The sequence below is a fragment of the Brassica oleracea genome, chromosome C4 (genome assembly GCF_000695525.1).
Source record: "Brassica oleracea var. oleracea cultivar TO1000 chromosome C4, BOL, whole genome shotgun sequence".
Taxonomy (NCBI): Eukaryota; Viridiplantae; Streptophyta; class Magnoliopsida; order Brassicales; family Brassicaceae; genus Brassica; species Brassica oleracea.
In genome coordinates this window covers 48,752,291-48,767,131 of record NC_027751.1, presented here as the reverse complement: position 1 = coordinate 48,767,131, position 14,841 = coordinate 48,752,291, and the positions used below count along the sequence as shown (strand labels likewise).

Here is a 14,841-nt window from a genome sequence, read left to right as displayed (position 1 = left end):
GCCACCCGTAGCGGGCATGTCAGGTCGCTACAGGCGTAGTGACCTCTAGTAGCGACCTTTTATGGTCACTACGGAGAAAAATATCTCTTTTTATGGGTCAACCCCAGCTCGAGTTTTAGATATATATAACTACTTTTCAGACAATAATTGGGGATCTATCTACTTTTTTATGAAGAACACAAGAACTCTTGAGAGAGAAAGCTTGAATCTTTAGTTTCTTTTCTTCTTATTCTCTTGAATTTGCTTGTTTAATCCTTGTTTATCTTTATTCTCTGTTGTATCTACTTGAATATGCTTCAATCTATTATGAGATTAAGTGTTTTCATGGAGATTAGTGAGTAGTTTCCTTAAGAATTCATGGGTTAGGGAGATTAGAGTAACTTAGTGAAGATCTATGGTGTTATTGTATTAGATCCTTGTATGAACTTGCTTGTTGAGTATTTTTAATGCTTGTTTAGTCTTGATCACTCTAAACCTGATTTCTAAACACTTCTCATCAGACATGATTAGATGAAGTGTTTGAATCAACTCAACTAAGCTCTAGTGAGATTAGCCAAGGACACTTGATGTTAAAATTGCTAGATAGTTATTAAACTTGAACTTAAAGATTGCTTGATTGAATTAAGCCAAAGACATTTGATGTTTAATGATTTCTAAGCAAATGGACATTTACCTAGACATAGGACTTGTCTAAAATTGTGTTTAGACTTAAGAGATTACTTTGATTGAAAGCTTGTCACCTAGATTGGATCTTAGTTACTTGAAGTCAATTCCCAATACCCATGGATTCACTTGTTTAAATTGATTAAAACCTTGTTGTATTGCTCTGTTTGCTATTGTTAGTTGTCACACACTCACCACTATTGAATCTACTTAGCTTAAGAAATGACTTGTATTCTCACTGATTCACATCACTAGGACTGGTTCGACATTCACCCCACTATACTACAACATTTGCAATAGGCAAAAACCCTATTACCACTATGTCCATGTCTTCAACTGTTGTCTGGTCATTCCATCCTCCAGACTCATTCAACGATGAAATTCTCCACACACCAGCCGTTCCTGCAACAGTTATAGACTATTAGGAGCAGGGTGGTCCTGGGCATAGCGAAATGAAACATTGGCACAGAGCCTCTAATTCTTTGAAAAGGTCCCCAAATATGTAAATTCTTTTTTTTTAAAAAAAGCCTTGCTAAATTGTTTATGCCCCCATAATCTCAGTATGCCCCTGAAGGCACTAAGTTTACAATACCATTGAATCCAAAGAAGGCAAATGTTGAGGATCCAACTTGTTGCTCTACTGTGAAGTGGTAGCTTAGAGACATCTCCTGCAGTCTTGTCATCATGCACTGATCTCCATTCACTGTGATGATGCCATGAGATATGTTAGCACAATCATATCATGTACCAGCTACAGATTTGTGATAGAAAAAAATGAGGGAATGTTACCAAACTCCCAACGGCCTTGAACAAGTGCTAGCTTGGGATTGTATATTAAGAAAGGAACGGTACGGTGGAGGAAGTCAGGATCAGGCTGGAAATCAGCATCAAAGATAGCAATGTAGTCACACTGCTTCACATAGCTATGCTTCATTCCTTCTCTCGGCGCGCCAGCTTTGTTTCCGTTCATGTTATCTCTTATCTCAAAGGTTATGGTGACACCTTCTGTTGACCATCTCTCACATTCCCTTCTCACCAATTCCTGTTTCCTTCCATTATATGCCACACACCAAAAATGTTTAAGGAAGTCACTTTAACACAACCAATGTTTAAGTCTCTATAGAAGTGTTAACAAGGACCTTACTGGCTGGATCTGTGGAGTCATCAAGCACTTGAATTATTATACGATTTGTCGGCCATGAGATTCTGCAAGCAGCTGCAATTGATTCTTAAATGAATGTTACTATGTACATAACAAATTAGTATAGTAGGTTGTTACCTCTTTTTCATTGTACATATGTATTTGCACAAGGACCATAGGGAAGCTTTCACTGCTACACTCAACATCATCATTATCCATAGCATTGTCAGTAGGAAAGCATACAACTATGAACTCGACATTACATACTTCAGAGATTTGATACTTTACCGTTAGGATATCATGATGTTAGAGTCAAAAACATAATATGGAATAAATTAAGTGTTCAATTTTTTAATCTATAGTAATCATGATATGAAAAAAAAATCAGTAAAGCTTGTTGTCAGACTATAGTGCAAAATGATAATGGTTTTAATTTCTCTTTGGTTCTCCGACACATAATGTGAGTAAAATGTAAGCTTTGACAAAAAAAAGTAAAATGTAAGAAAAATATAAGCAAAATGTATGCAAATGTTCTATGACGATTTTTTTCCGCTAAGAGAAGCATGATATCTTTTGTAAATCATAATATGTATGACATTTACTTACTAAGTGTGATATAGTAGATTATTTAACAAAATAATTAAACTAGAAGAATTACTTTCAATTTCTGAAGATAAATTCTCATAATTATAATGACAACTTTAAGATAATACAATTGTAGATCAAACATTTGAAATAATTAAATATTACTCCTATATTTCATCTATAAACAACAATCACTTATCTTAGTCATCTAATAAGATATATTATTTTCAATATTAGCTACAAACATCAGCCACTCATATTAGTCATCAAAGCTTGATTTTGAGCAAGGTATTTGTGGAATTTAAGCAAACAAGGTGTGGAGACCTCTCAACTCATTATGAGACAAATCATACATTTTAACTGTCGCCAACGTTTGATTAAGAGAATAAATGTTCTAACCAAGATCTTCAATGCAAGATAGCATATAATGGTGATCTCAACATTGAAAGTTTTTGAAATTTCATCAGTTTTTTTTCTCAAAATATTCATTGGGTGGAAACACTTACGGCTAGTGTCATGGTTTATAAAAAATAATGAATTTTAAAAGTTAAATATCTAGTCATACTAAATTTTATATTGTTCATTTTTTGACACTCCACCTTTTACCAAAACATGAATAATGACTTGGTTAAAACATAATAATTTGATTAAAATGTAATGACTTTTATAAGTTACATAAATAAGTAAGATATTAAGAAAATAGAATTTAGATTATTTTAAGACTATATTTTTTTTTCATCGGAATGAAATTTATCTCTAATTTTTATACCACTTCAAACATTTTGATATTATTGTATCAATTTTCATTTAAGAACACATTCACATTATTTCTTATACGCAAGATAATCTAATAAAATATAAAAACTAAAATCATAAAATTTAATTAAATATATAAACCATAAAAGAAACTATTATTTTTATTTTACATAAGTTTATTTTAAAATATAGAAATCTACATTAATCAATAACTGTATTAATAAATAGAATATTATAATCCAAACATTTTTAATTTATAGAATTTTATTGTATATAGTGAGTCCCCATAAATGAGGTCATGTTGCTGTGCTGCCTAAGGTATCAATACAGCTATACATTTGTATTGCCTTCCCATACAAAGACCATGTTTCAATCATAATCCACATTGTGATGTGAATCTATATTTAGCTTTGTCATGGGGCCGTTGTTAGTAACAAAGCTTCAAGAAGTTTTAAGAGCATTTTCTTCCAATGGTAAATTTCTAAAAATGAGATTCTAGATAATAAAATATAAGATTTTAGTTTAATGTAATTATTGAATTAAAATGTTTTCACATGTTTTCATTTGAGAACTCTTTCTTAGTTTCTTTCTGATTTCTTTTATTTTATATATTGATAAAATAAAAGATGAGATCTCCATAATGGAAATGCTCTAGATGCAAGTCTTGCTATGGTTTGCTAGATTCTAAGTTTTCATATGAAAAAAACTATCTAAATCCATGTTACTGTAGCTTTCAATTGATTTGCAACTACTATTATATTTGCAAAAGATCAAAACAACCATTCAAAAGAATTTTCGTCTCATGACTTTGAAAATTTTGAGATTCTATTGTTATTGGTTCTTGTATTTCAAAAGTCTTAATATAATCCGTTATTATTGGTTTAAAAATTTTCAAAATTCATTCAATTTGTTATTCAAAAAGTATAGTTATCATTGATTTATAATTCTAACTAAATCTGGTGTTATTGGGTGATGAATTTTATCCATTTTTACTCATAATACTCAACTTTCAAAATATCATATGTATCCATATGATATTCAAAATCCATGTGATAAAAAACTAGAAAACAAAATAGTTATACTTACCAAATATATATTGCACTTTAAGTCTAAATTATATGTCCAAAACTATAATTTGTTACATTTTATATATTTTTACATTTTTGAATATATATAATTATTTTTATATTGTTTTATCACTTTTGAATAAATAATTATTTTTATATATATTAAAAATTTAAAATAAAATTTTAAAGGAAAATTTGACAATTTTTTTGAAAAATCGAATAAATTATTTTAAAATTTTAAAAAGTTCGAATTTTAAGCATATTATTCGATTTTTTTAATTTTTTATTATTTTATCATTTATATATCTATAAATCAAAGGGTAAATAATCTTTTGTTTTTAATGAAACTTCTTTTGGTCATTTTTGCTCTTTTTGTAACAAAAACTTAAAAGAAACTATTTAAGAGAATTGTTCAATTTTGTATGTATCACTATTATTATTTTTAATTGGAAAGAGAAAAATAAATAATCATGCTATATTATTTATAAAAAAATATTATATATTTACTTTTCAAAAAGAATGATAGAAAAGAAGTAATGCAAATTCATGAAAATCTATGCCTATCTAAAAAGGTTATGATCAAATTTCATAAGTTAATGTATATAAATTTTCATAATCTACCTGATTTTTTTTAAATCTATCAACTGTTAAAATTACAAAGTCTATACAAATTCATCTTCCAATAACCCTGGCTGTATTGATTGGGAAAAGGAAGCCCAAGACAAACAAGGCGAGAGAGATGTCCAAATCCTCCAATTATTGGGCTTTCATCTGTAACTTTCCCGTAATGGGCTTTTGTTTTCTTTTTTCCGTTTCTTGACGGAGAAGTGGAGCAAAATAAGTATAGGGTTTGACTCGAACCGTTTGAGAGAGTTAGGGCATTACCTGAAAGTGAAAGGCTGAAAGGGGATCGTGAAGGCAAAACAAGCGCGAGGCCAGAGAGCAAGATGCCTAGGTAATATATCAGATGTTTCTCTAGCTTGGGTTTGGTTTCGTTGTTGTTGATTTGGTTCAAAATTCAAAATTACGCTCGTAACGCGTGCGATTGGCATGTGCGAATGGCTAGACGCGAGAGATGTCTAGTTACGTTTGGTTTTGATTTCGTTGTTGTTGTTGATTTGATTGTCAGGTAGAGCTATTGAATTTCAATTAGTTGTCTGACTAACTTAGGGTCTAGATCCTAGGATCTGACTAGCTTAGGGTTTGGTTTTGTTGTTGTTGATTTTGGTTCTCACCTGACTTATCTGTTCATGTACAGATCTACACGCGGCTCGGAACAACGAAGGCTCCAGTGTCTACAAGACATCCAAAATTTGGTAACACCTGACTCGATGATGTTCATTTTAAATTATTATTCTTACAGTATTTCTTGTGTCATTCTTGCAGCAAGAGGAGATCAAGTTGTTACAGATTTCAAACGAGTACGACTCCTACTTCTTTCCCCCATTTTTTTTTTCCGCTTCTTTCTTGAAAACATTTATTATTATTTCAAGAAACTGAATGGTGTCGGTCTCGACGATATGAAAAAAAAAAAAAAAAAAAAAGAAGAGGCTAGTTTTGTTTATGATGCCCCCATGCATGTTCACCTCTTCTTATACATATTGCTTCTTCTGGATTCAGCCCTCCAGAAACCCAACCTTGGCGTAGCGATGACCCTGAAAGATTGGTGAGTTTATATGCCCCCATATTCTCACCTCAATGTCCCTCTGTCCCTCGCCTCACATTAATTGCGTTTTGTCTTGTTCTTGCAGAAGTTGGACATCGACTCTCTGGAGATGGAGAAAGAGAGACTATCGACTCTCTGGAGATGGAGAAAGAGAGACTATCGACTCTCTGGAGATGGAGAAAGAGAGACTATCGACTCTCTGGAGATGGAGAAAGAGAGACTATCGACTCTCTGGAGATGGAGAAAGAGAGACTATCGACTCTCTGGAGATGGAGAAAGAGAGACTATCGACTCTCTGGAGATGGAGAAAGAGAGACTATCGACTCTCTGGAGATGGAGAAAGAGAGACTATCGACTCTCTGGAGATGGAGAAAGAGAGACTATCGACTCTCTGGAGATGGAGAAAGAGAGACTATCGACTCTCTGGAGATGGAGAAAGAGAGACTATCGACTCTCTGGAGATGGAGAAAGAGAGACTATCGACTCTCTGGAGATGGAGAAAGAGAGACTATCGACTCTCTGGAGATGGAGAAAGAGAGACTATCGACTCTCTGGAGATGGAGAAAGAGAGACTACGTCTTTTCAACCAGTATGTGAGAATTTTCTTTAATTTTTTTTTTTTTTTTTTTTTTTTGTTCCTGCTTCTGTCTTTTTCATTGTTGGAAAGTGCTCATTGCAGGAGAATGCTTGGTAAAGAGCTTGACGGTATGAGCTACTCCGAGCTGTTCGTGTTTAGCTTTGAGATATCGGGTGCTATCATGAAAGTTGTGTCGATGAAGAAGATAAAACGTGACGAAGAGATGGGGAAGACAAAACGTCCAAGGCCGTCGGTCAACGTAAGGTTTATCCGCTCTGTTTTTTTCTGAATTGTAAAACTGTATCTCTCCTTCTTTCCCTGACTATTTCTTTTTCTTGTTCACAAAGGAGCCAATCTCCCCGGGACAGATATGATGGTGGTGGCAGGTTCTCTTCGCTCGTGACAACACTAAGAGATTGGATATAGTTTTATGGTTCGTTCTGGCACTTTGTGTTATGTCTCTATGGTGATATGTTTAAACTAAAGACTTATGGTTTTGCTAGATTCTATATAAAACCCATGAGCAAAGGATGAAAATGACAATACCATATCTCCATTGAATTTTCGCCGTAATACCATAAAGATATATTAGAAGGTACTTCAAAAAGTCCAAGCGCATTTCTTCCAATGGTAAATTTTTTGTATTGAAGTTCTAGATCATAAATTATAAGATTTTAACTTACTGTAATTACTGAATTAAAATGTTTTCCCAAGTTTTCATTTGAGAACTCTTTCTTATCTTCTTTTCTATTTTTGATTATTTTTATTTTATATATTGTTAATATAACTGATGAGATCTCCACAATGGAAATGCTCTATAGTTTCAAGTCTTGGTATGGTTTGCTTGTTGTGCTAGATTCCAAGTTTTCATATTAAAAAAATACAATCTAAATCCATCTTACTGTATAGCTTTCAATTGATTAACAACTACGATTATATTTCTTTGCAAAAGATCAAAACAACCATTCAAAATGAAAATAAACAGTAAACACAGAAAGAAAGAATCAATTTTCTTCTCATCTTAAAAGAATGATCATCTCCACTAAACAAGGCGAGAGATGTCCGAATTCTCCACCTCTCTCTCTTCTTCTTTTCTGACATTATTTCTTGTTCAACAAGGAGTTAAAATATTTTATCCCCAGGGCCCTCTATAAGCGACTTATTAAAGATTTCAGCTAAAATATTTTTTGGCAAATTTAGGGGCCTAAAAAATTTTTTAGAGGTTTTTTTTGTGTAATTTTTTCCAAAAATTTTGGGGACTTAAAATCAATGTTTCGTTAGGCTTTGCCCAAGACCGGTCCTACTCGTGACCTAGGTAGTAGCTATCACTTTTGACTTAGTTAGCCATCTTTTTTTCATCTATCTAAGAGCAAGTCCATCGGAGTATATAGTGAAGGGTTCTAAATGAAAAAAGGGAAAAAAATAAATGAGAAATGAAATAAAGAGAGAGAACCGGTCCCAAATGTGGAGGTTGTAGAAGTGGTAATAACCCCATACGTGGCAATATGGTATTGGCTTGTTGGTTTCACACGAAGGGAAATTTTTTTTGTGTTTCTTTCTTCGGTCGGTTCTCTATTTCTTCGATATTGTCGAAGTCTTTTGATCTTCTTGCCATGGAAGTTCATCCCCATGACGAATCCTTCGATCTTCAAGAGATTCACAGGTTTTTATCTCTCCTCTCTCTTTCTCTTCTTGTTCATTCCTTGATTTTTTTCGCCATTCTCAGCCGCGTGAAAGAGCTCGAGTACGTCACCGTAATTGCATAGACGAATCTGGAGAATCGATTCCTTGCGGTTTCGAGGCTTTGGCCCAAGATTATGCTCTTCAGCTTGAGGTAACTGCGAGTTTGAAAACTCTTTTAGATTTGTTTCTTCACTGAATCTCTGTAGAATAATTGTTTATGGCGCGACGACCCAAGCCACACTTGTTTCTTACCAGAGTTTCCTTCTTATGTCGTTTTCTGTGTTCTGTACGACAACCAAAAAGAAAAACAGTTTTTAATCAATAACTCGAAAGCAAGATAAAGCTGTTAACTTTATCTTATTTAAAGCTTTATTCTATGGTGACAATTCTTGGTTAAACAATATGCTGAGTTGTATTCGGATTTAGATTAATGGAAAGTTGTTTGTTTAACCAAGAACAAAAGAAACAAAGAGAAAAGTCAATGCTAATTTTTGTTATGGAATTTTTGCATAGACAAAGGTGAAAGAGATTGTTGAAGATTATTTCCATGTTGATTCAATGGATGTTGAAGAGTCATGTATGCTTCTTTTACTTTGTTGTTTAATGACTAGACGTGTGGCTGTTGATGTATTGTCTCTCGTGTGATCACACTTGAACGTGTTCATCAAACCTTTGGTTAAGTATTGTCTAGTCGTCAGCAGTTGATGTATTGTCTCCGGTCATATGGTGGTTTATCCGGGCAGATGTGTGGCTGTTGGCGTCACTCGTGGTTATGAGATTCTTGCTCCTCCTCGCGGTGACGACCATCCCGTCTGTGATGTTTTCTGGAGACTTCGAGAAAGGCTCTCTCATGTGTTAGTGTTCTATATCGGCGGTATTCTTTCTTTTTGCTGGTGTTTGGAGATGTGAAGCACTCCGTTGTTGCTCTCGCTTTGTTTCAGTCCGTGGTGGACAGAGGCGGTGATGTCTTCGTTGTGGTCAGTTCCTTGTGTGACAGTTTAAGCTGTTGTGTGTCGTGTTAAGGGAGTTCTGCTTAGTAGGAGTGTTCTATCTTGGTTTTTGGTGTAACGGTTCAGCTGATAGTTTCTAATCACAGGTTTTTGGCTGAGTTTTTCCGGCTCCAGTCCAATGATTTAGAGTTTTGAAACTCATGTTCTTTAGTTCGTGGGAAGTCGCAAGATGAAATTGTTTCTCTTCTCATCTTTCTTGGTTCTTGGTTGATTTCCAAGCTTTTGATCTCTTCACATTTCTTCTCGTTTACGATTTGTAGTTGTATTTTTAATATGTTTTTATGTCATTTTTATTTTAATTTTTATGTATGCTTTTCTTTAATGTTATGATATCCAATCTTTCAAATTTAAAAAGAAAAAAAATTTTAAGAACCTCACCAAGGTTCTTCCAATGGACCATCCGAAAATTAATTAGACTAAAAAGTGTTCTAAACTTGTCAAATCATACAATCAAAGACTAATTTATTCATTAGAACCTAAATGGGTTTCTAACCAATGGAGATGGTCTAAAATCCTTATTTTTCAAATATTATTTTTTTTCATTTATTTTAAGTTAATGGGCTTTAACTTAGGGCATTGTGCGAAAGTGAAAGGGGATCGTGAAAACGAAACTAAGACCATCTTCGTTTAATAAGAATTAAAAAAATGGCAATAAACATAAGTTACGGCTCTTAATTAGGGAACATAAGCGACGTCTCTTGTGAGCTCTATCTTCTCCCTCTTTCGATTTCCCGAGCTTCAGATTAACAAACATGGGCACCACTGGAAACAAGAATATCAACGCCAAACTGGTCAGTACCGATTTTGTATATTCTTTGTGAGATCTTTTTGTTTATATATCCTCAAATCCTGACTTCAATTGATTTTTTTATTTTCTGGAGAATTTTGATTGGATCGTTGATTTTCTAATCTGGGAAAATTTTCTCTTGTTTCGGATCTCATAGTTTCATAGATTGCATGTTTTATCACTATTAAGCTAGGGTTTTGTGTAAAGGTTGTATCTTTTCATGGATTATCCGAGCTGGTAGCTTTGTTTTATCATACATAGAGACTTCTTTGTTTAACACTTTTTCTCAGTTCATGTCTTGTGGGTTTAGTGGTTGTGTTTTGTAGACTTATCTCTTTTATTATATGTTTGATAGATAAGATTCTCGATGCTATTTCCCTCTAGTGAGTGCAAGTATGCTGCTTTGTTCACCTAAAATTCTCTAGTTATGATTATTTTGTTCCTGGTTTAGTGGTTTAATTTTGTGGACTTATCTCTTTGATTATCTGTTTGATAGATAACATTTTCAACGCAATTGCTAAGCTGGGATTTACTGAGCCAACACCAATACAAGCTCAGGAATGGCCAATGGCTTTAAAGGGTAGGGATTTAATTTGGCTATTTCTCCACCTTCTCCGACTACAAGCAATGTGTCATCTCCTTCTCCTTGTGATGTTAAAGTAGGTGAAGAACCTGTTTCTTTGACTAAGAGAAGATTCAGGTCTAAGAATATTGAACCTATACCTTTTTGGAAAATGCAGGTAATTGAAAAAAAAACTTAAAGCTTTACACTTTTCTGTATACACATTTAGTTTCTTAATTTTGCTTTTGTGTGATTTTCTGTAAAGGTGGTTCCTTTCAATGGAAAATTGGTTAAGGCCAAAAAGAGGTGCCATTGGTGTGGAACCAGAGGATGTGAGGATTTGGTTAGCTGTTTGAGTTGTGGAAGAGAGTTCTTTTGTGTAGATTGTATCGATAAAAGGTATCTTGAGTTATTATGTTTACTCTCGTACTTATCTTGTTTACAGAGAGCACTGGTCTTTCTCATTAGAGTTTAGAATCATCATCTAGATTAGTAGTTCCATCATAACATAGTTATAATAAGAAGTAATTCCAGTAGATTCAATTAGTTTTATGGAGCTAGGATGTAGAGACGATTAATCATTAACCTACGGTAAAATGTTAGGATACTCTTTCCTGCAATTCTCAGCTGCAGTAACTTCATTTGAGATTGTTTCTGCAACTTCCTTGTTTCTAATTTGCTTTCTTGTCTGTTTTTTGTTTCTACCCTAAATAAGAAACTAGCATTGGAGTGAAAAATCATTGTGTCTCTTAACTAGAGTTCTTAGTTACATTTAATTACTAAAATATTCATTAAGAGACTCTAATGGTTTTGTGGGTTAATCATGCTCTAATTGGGAAACGGAAGCCCGACGAGAGAGATGTCCACATACTTTAGGTAATCTAATCTCAGATATTTCTCTAGCTTAGGGTTTGGTTTCGTTCGTTTTTGATTTTGGTTCTCACCTGACTTATTTGTTCTTCTACAGAACTAACGCAGATCTGTAAAACAAAGGCTCTAATATATACAAGTTATCCAAGATTTGGTGAGAATTTTTTTTTAAAAAGGTTTTTGCTGTGTCCGTCTTATTCATTGTTGTTGGGGTTTGGTGCTCATTGCAGGAGAATGATTGGTAAAGACTAAAGAGCTCGACGGTATGGGTTACTTTGAACTGTCGGTGTTTAGCTTTGAGATAACGCGTGGTTTGTTGAAAGCCGGAGATATGAAGAAGATAAAACGTGCAAGGCCGGTCAACAAGGTAACATATATTATTTTATCCACTCTGTTTTTTTCTAGAATTGCTTAAAAGTTAAAACTATCTCTCCTTCTTTTCCTGACAATTTTTTTTTTCTTTTTCACCAAGGAACCAATCTCCCCGGTACAGATATGATCGTGACTTTATAGGTGGCCAGGTTCTTGGCTCGTGACATAAAGAGAGTTGGAATCGTTTTGTTTAATAAAGAGAGTCTTTGTGACTATGTACTTAAAGATAATTTTATTGTTTTCCTGACTGTGTTATGTCTCTCTGGTGATATGATGATATGATTAAACTAAAGACTGACTCGATATGGTTTTGCTATATCCCTTATGTATTAAAGTTTAATACATAAATCACTTGACAAATCAAATTTTGACAAGTAGAAAATGCTTTACAAATAATAAAAAATAATCAACTAAAAAATCAACATTCGGATCCCTAATTTTCAGCAATTCATTTATAATTTCTATCATAATATTGCATTCACGTTCAAAGTTAATTGATCACGATTAAAAACTGTTTTCTTCCCCTATATAAATTCTTATCAACAAATTTATTTTCTATTTATTTTTTCCGCCTTTTCTATTCTCTCTGTTATCAAACATGCAAAATCGAAGATCCTTTCATCTCTTCTAAAGTTTCAATTTTGATCTCAAGTTCTCGACCTGCTTTTTCATATCTACTTTCTTATGTCTATACCAATTCAATTTTTTTATTCATCACCTGGATTACTACTTAAAAGTTCATGATCATCACATTTTTCAGATCAGACAGTGGAAAACATTCGTCTTTGAACCTTTCTCAAAGCAACAGTTGGTTGGCGGTTGAGTTTAAATCACGACAGAGAGAGATTAATTTTGTTGCAGGCTTCTAGAATTTGCAGGTAACAACATACCAAAAATTTCAGTTACAAAAAAAAATTGTTTAGTTTAGAAATTATTTTTGCTTACTGCAGTGCAGTTTGGTATAAGAAATAAAAGCTGATTCAAGAAAACCATATATGAGGGATAAGAAAAAATTTTGGACAGATCTGCTCTACAGTAAACTTTGAGAAGGTTGAAGACGCTGGATTACAAAGGTGATGCAAAAAGTTTGACAACTAGAAAGTAAAATAATTATTTACTTTATAGTCCTTAAAAAATTAAGGCCATTTAACATATTTTTGACAATGGAGCCATACCTTGATCTTTGATGCTGAAAATTAATTTTGACAATTTAAGTGGTGAATGTTGGTTAGTCAAAATCATGTGTTATTTCAAAAAAAAAAAATTCCTTTTAGATTATTATTTTTATAATATTAACAATTAGGTTTATTTTGAAAAATCTTGAAAATTCAACAAACTATCGAAAGAACCAATGTAGGTTTATTTTGTTTTAGTGTGAACTTTTAAAAAAAAAAGTAATTAACCAAGAAATGTCAACAAAATTGTTATTTAAAACTATAGATAAAATAAAAACAGTCAATAAAATTGTAACTAGATTCATTACATCCAAATTTATATTATGTTAAAATAAGTAATTTTTATTATGTATGAAATCATTGAATAAAGTTAGTGGATGAGATCAAGTTTAACTATATTTTATATTTTGGTGTATATGTTATTATTTAAAAGAGATTTGATTAATTTTTTTAAAAAAATAATTAAAACAAAATAGTTCTTAAAAGCAAAATAATGATTAGAAAAAGGAAAAAAATATAACTACCCACTATTTTTTATTCATCCACGATCTTTTCTTCTCTTACTTTTATCCTATATTTCATAAATTTGACAACAAATAACAAAGAAACTCATAATCTGGTGTCTAGAAAAAAAAAGAAAAAAAAACAAGAAATTCTAAATCGAAAACTGGGTATGAGTGTACCCTACTCCCTCCATTTAAAACCCTAATTACATGATGGATGAATTACTGGAAAAGCACATATATAAAATGTTCAAAACACAAACAAAATAATTAAGAAACCTTTAAACTAATATTTTAATTTTTGTGTTTACTGTTAATTAATGATAAATGTGTAGATATTTAGTGTGTTTATTTTCAACTAAGTTTTACACATGAAAAGTATGTCTATATATAACTAAACCTTTATTTTAGTAAGAAAAGAATATTTCCTGTGTGCAGCACAGGGCAAACACTAGTTCTATCTAAATTCCATGTTATCTTTGCTGAGAAAAATTACCAAAATAAATTTTATTAAATAGCCAAAGACACTTTTACCCCTAATATATATATAAAAAAAACTCTATAATTTTGAATTATATATTTTCAAATTCGAACTTTTTATTTTTTTTCAAATTTTATTTTTGAAATTCAAAAATGATTTTTAAAACTATTTATAAAAAAATATTTTTAATATTTATTTTTTAATTTTCAAAATTTTAAACTCCACCCCTTAACTTTCAACCTTAATATCTAGAATAGTTAACCTTGTATGTATAAGTGTATATTTATCTCTTTAATGAAACATTTTGATTATTTTGATTCTTAAGGACTATATTAGTGACAAAAACATTTTAGGGCTATCTAAGGGTATTTCTCCATTTCATTTATTAATATAATTTTTGTATCTAAAAATTTATAATCTAGACATGTATTGTATTTTTTTTTATATTTTGGTTATTATATGATAATTATTTATTTGATATTAATCTTTAGCAAATTAGCTTCCAAGTTAATATTTTTGCACCTTTTCTCTTTGTGGTGTTAAATTTTATTGTCTTTCTATTAATTTTTTAGGGTTTTAGTTTTCAGTTTGTGATCTAAAATACTTTAATTATTCTCCTTCTGTTTCATATAAGTATTTTGTATTTTAAAATTTGTTTCAATATGAATATCAGTTTTACATTTTATATATTAAAAATAAGTTCAATCCTTATCTTTACCTTATTTATTGATCCAAATAATGTGGAATTCTAATAAAGTAATATAGAAAACTTAATTATTTTCTTAATATGTGTATTTGATAGCCGAGTTATAACCAGACTTAATATGTGTACTAGGTGACTCGTGCACGAATATAAATATTTTTAAAGTAAATATATTATAAAAATTGATTGCTACTTATTTTTAAGGGAGAATTGCCAAGTGTGACTCAAAACTTGGAGTCA

General features: G+C 31.9%; 2 long non-coding RNA genes across 5 annotated transcripts; both read left to right on the top strand.

Moving 5' to 3' along the window:
• Window positions 1-5,088: 5,088 nt before the first annotated feature.
• LOC106341693 lies at window positions 5,089-5,633 on the top strand. The gene is made up of 3 exons (XR_001269739.1): window positions 5,089-5,167; window positions 5,471-5,528; window positions 5,599-5,633. It is a non-coding gene; the product is annotated as an uncharacterized LOC106341693 (long non-coding RNA).
• Window positions 5,634-9,818: 4,185 nt separating this feature from the next.
• On the top strand, window positions 9,819-12,086 carry LOC106340576. 4 transcript variants are annotated; one of them, XR_001269459.1, is made up of 8 exons: window positions 9,819-9,939; window positions 10,432-10,515; window positions 10,599-10,675; window positions 10,763-10,896; window positions 11,344-11,373; window positions 11,465-11,521; window positions 11,598-11,734; window positions 11,840-12,086. It is a non-coding gene; the product is annotated as an uncharacterized LOC106340576 (long non-coding RNA). The 4 variants fall into 4 exon arrangements; XR_001269457.1 differs by having other exon boundaries at window positions 10,763-11,373; XR_001269458.1 differs by having other exon boundaries at window positions 10,432-10,675.
• The last annotated feature ends 2,755 nt before the right edge of the window (window positions 12,087-14,841 follow it).